Genomic DNA, 4,619 nt, shown 5'->3' on the forward strand with positions numbered 1-4,619 from the left:
GTGGCGCTCAAATGCGCTAGTCACGAGGTATTATTTGCATTTTGCAGGCTTTCTTTTGAGCCTGGAAAAACGATACACTTGAGACTTTCTTTACCGCAATGAATGGAATGAAGGTTTCTGAAGGTGCTCCACAACTTCCCAATTACCATTTTTGGCCTAAGGTGAATATTTTGCAAGTTAGAAAAATACCGTAATTAGTTAATTAATTGCAGATGAAAACATTGCCTGTGGTGCACAAGGAGACGGGCAGTTGCATGCAACTGATTCCACTGATCTATCTCAAATATATTATTTTGTAACCCTTGGTTCAAGTTAGCTGCGACACCCGGTATATATTTATAGTAAAGCCTCGTTAATTCGGAAATTCGGATAATTCGCCCTGTCCACTCCCTTCCTTCAAAATTGTACGTAGGTCTACTTTGTACATATTTGTACATAGGTCCGGTTAATTCGGACTGGAGACGGGTCGAGGCTGCCGCAGAAATTAGTTTCCGGAGCACGCATCGTTATGGCTATCATTCCCCAAAGACCGGAAACGCCGGAAACCACTCTTTCAAAAACGTATGCGCATGACGCGCATCGCTACAGCCATCGTCTATCCATCCGAAACTCCGCTGCCATGGCTTCCTCCATGTCCGCTGCTGTGCCGACATGTGTGCCGATGATCCGGCTCGTGCTTCTGCCTCCTAACACTACCGCCTCGCTTCACCCCATGGATCAAGCAGTTATCCAATACCGTAAAATTCCGAGCAAGCGCTGGTTTTCGTTCCGAAGTCGACCCTCGGACATCCGACGGATCATCTATGCAAGACCGCAGAACATGCACAGTTATTCTAGCAGACGTCCGAGCACGGATATACGAACCATTATCGGACGTTTCACAGTAGCATCCACGTGGTTTTCATGCATTTGTAAAACGGTGGCAGGCCATTGTTTTTATTAAAAGAACTAGTCTTATGTGAAATGAAAGTCTTATTTCACGAGATGTACGAGAGGGGAAGGGTTTGTCGTAGTACAGTCGAACCTGATGGCAGATGCGTTTTACACACTGTTTTTTTGCACGGGGATGTCTCAGCTAGGCCTTATCGTGTTGAACATTTTCGAGACGTACTCGAACACATGTCATTGCTTTCGGAAGTTGCCGCCCTTGGGGCTTATCAGATGGACCACCTGTGAGCGGTAACCTTCAAAGATGAAGAAGGAAAAAAGAAGATGCTGAAGGTTCCAGCATTCGACGTGAAGGAGCGTCGGTGTGTGGTGATTGACCCGTGCAATCAGGCTGTACGTCTGAAACTGTACTGGTTGTTGCACGGCGTGCGCGATGAAGACGTGCGAGTGGCCCTGTCTCCGTTCGGAAAAGTAACGGAACTAACCAGAGACAAGTGGCGGGTGAATGGTAGCGTTGACAAGGCGTCCACGACTCGCTCCGTAACGCTGAAGTTACACGCAGTCGTCACCGTTGAGGATTTGCCGCACCAGCTGCGCGTTTCCGAGGACGTCGCTCTCGTCTACGTTCCGGGCAGGGCCCCGCTGTGCTTCCGGTCTAGCGGAACTGGGCATATTCGCCGCGAGATCGACCTAGAGGTGGCGCCACCGTCACTCCGGTAGTGTGGATCGGCAGCCGGCGGCGCTCGCAGAAACGCACGCTGCGTAGGTCTGCTTCCGAGTTTACGGCGGGTTGGCGACGAAAACGTGTCTTCTGCAGTATTTCTGCAATACTGCAGAAAAAATCCAAGGATTTCGCTAATGCAGCAGAAGAAGAGCGGATTTTAGGAAAACAAAGCACGCAACCACCAGTCTTCTAGATTTACTTTGCACGTTTCTTGCGCTGTACCGCGCTCACGTGCCTAATGCTTGCGCCTGCCTAATGACAGCTTTGTTTTTCTTATCGACTTTTAAACAGTTTGCGCGTGTCTCATGCGAGTGAGACTGGCGAATTTAGTGACAAGCCCACGCAGATACAAGGTTCGTGCTCTGACCTGCAGTACTTTAGATTGAATCGAGAAAGCCTGATTCATTATATCGTACTTGACTCGAGGATTAAGCAGGTGTAACGTAGCATTGGAAGCGCACTGCATGGCAAGTTGCTTTAGACTGAGTGCACATCAACTCTGGCCCAGACAACCACGCACAAGTATTCCCCAAAAATGAGATCACGCCGACACTACACAGGAAACCTCGCCGCACAGGAAAGCTGATTGTTCACGAGTACAGCGCTGAGTGGATTGAATTTGCCGAGATGCTTTCTGCGGCCAGTGTCATAGAACGTGATAGTGTATTATTGCATGCGCCACTAACTGTAAATGAGTTCCTGAAACCGAGGAAAGTATAAGGGATTTCTGATGTGTGTGATGTTAATATATAACGGTAAATTAGTAGTGTAATCATTTTGTTTTGCAATGCGAATAAATTTCACCGTGTGAGAGAACTTTTACACACTTGACAGAATTTACAATAATCAGCGATTAATTTTCAGTAACGTTAAAGTGCAAGCTACGAATTACTCGCTGCGAAGACATCGTTATAAACTGCGCATGGGCACTGTCATGTTCTGGGAAGCAATTTTACAGGCTGAAAATTTATTTGTCACTAATTATTTAACAGTGACTAAATCTTATGCGAAGTAAAGTATTAGGGTTGCTTCCAAAACAGATGCCGGATATGAAACTATTCCGAAAGAAATGGAGGTCATCTTAACATGCGACTATGAAAATATATTTATTCCCAACTAAACACTGATATTTAAGCCCGCATGAAGCTGTTTTACTCCTCTTGTCGGAAATGACGAGTTTGCTCGGAAGACAGCACTTGGACGAAAAGGGATTATAATGATTATAATAGGCTACCAGTAAAGTACATTGATCTAGGTGTATTATGTAATATTTAGGGTAACAATTAGGTGCAGGGAATATGTTTCCCAAACATTGGAGCATTTCTCTAAAGCAAAATGTGCTCACTAAAACATTTACGGATGCACAGAAGCCTTCAACAGCAACAAAAAAAAGAAAAGAAATGCATATATTGGCCCGGGTTTAACGCATAAAAGCGGCATCGGCTATGACGGATAAATGGAAAGGCTGGTTTTGGTGTCGTTTTTTTTTTCATTATTAACACCACATTTACCACGTGGGATTGTTTATTGTGCAGTCAAATCCCACAGCAGAGGAACGCCTTTCGAAACAGTTGTGATTGAATACCCCGTTCTCGAAATCAGCAGTCGAGCGCCCTTACCATTGAGACACCGCGACAGAGGTTTAAAAGCAAAAAAAAAAAAATACTCACACAACTCTATCGTGTATACAGACGGCATAGTAGGCATAGAGTGGTCTGTTCAAACTGCATTCTGCTATATGAAGCAGTATGCGATGGAATATGTTTTAGTAGCTGCGGTATTCCAAACAGAAACGAGAATATGCGATTTCTGAGCGTTTGCATTAACGTTTATTGACGGCAACGACCTGTTTTGCTTTGACGCGGCGGTAACGACAGTACCACTTTGTTTGAGACATTGCACGTCAAAGCGCCGAAAACCGCGACGAATGATGTCCTTATCCAAGTATGACATGCTCGATACGGACAAGTATATATATTTTTAATAGACTGTTCATATTTATTTTGCAAGAGGCATATAGGTAAGCAAAAGCTCACAGAAACTGCGAAACAAACAAAAACACTCCTGTACACGCCGCGTGCGCGCGCGTAAATCACTGGCTGGCACGCGACGCGAAAACGCATCCACACTGAGTAGGTTTCGCCGCTGAGCCGCAAGGTGGCGACTCTGCTCGATCTCGAGGCTAATACGCCGAGAGTGCCGCGTTCCGCGTTGCGGGTTGTGCCGCCGCTTTGGACACGAGGATACCCAGTGTGTGCGTACATACGCGAATGTTGCGGGTCCGGCACGGAAAGATGATGTGGCGGACCACTTGATGGACGCCGCTGATGCCGTGGAAATGAAGCTGGAATGCAGTGAAGAGGCCAAGTGCAAGGAAACGCCCCTAGAAAAAGCCGCGGCGGCGGAGGAGCTTCCAGATCAAACTGTAGAAGCAACGCCAATTGCTGCGGCCGCAACCACTGAGGGAGAGGCGAAGGTAGACACACCTACTGCCCCAAACACGCCAGTAAGTCTGCAGGAGGCTTCCACGAGCGAACCTCGAGACGTGGACATGGCATCGGCATCCAGCATGCCTGCAAAGCGGGCACTTGAGGACGTCAATGAGTGTGAAGCTGGCAGGAATGCGAACGGGAACGGGGAGCCACCCACGAAGGCCAACCTGGTCCGTCGTCCGAGCTTCAAACCGAGGCCAAACGTCCCTCCAGACCGGAAGACTCCGTCATCAACGCCTCCGCCTTATCGGGGGCGAGTTTTGCAAAGCAGATGTGATGTCCCGGTCGGTGATCGGGACTAAAGACCGTGTGAGATCTGTGCTGTACAGTGCAACTGGCACCGCTTCACGACACGAAACGTTTGGTGTATCACTATGTCGCTCTGCCTTGTAAGTGTGAGTAGAATGATCGGCCTCTTCTTTCTTTAAAATGGCTCGTCCTTTTCGAACTTGCCTACGCGTCGCAACACTTAATGTCAGGGGCCTCTCAGCGCGCAGACGGCAACAGCAGTTAAA

At 47.7% G+C, this 4,619-nt stretch overlaps 1 pseudogene; it reads left to right on the plus strand.

The window, feature by feature from the left end:
* Positions 1-1,036: 1,036 nt before the first annotated feature.
* Positions 1,037-4,406, plus strand: LOC146200597 (uncharacterized; annotated as a pseudogene).
* Positions 4,407-4,619: the final 213 nt, after the last annotated feature.

This window comes from Amblyomma maculatum, chromosome 2, assembly GCF_055883805.1.
Source record: "Amblyomma maculatum isolate TAMU_Amacu chromosome 2, ASM5588380v1, whole genome shotgun sequence".
Classification (NCBI taxonomy): Eukaryota; Metazoa; Arthropoda; class Arachnida; order Ixodida; family Ixodidae; genus Amblyomma; species Amblyomma maculatum.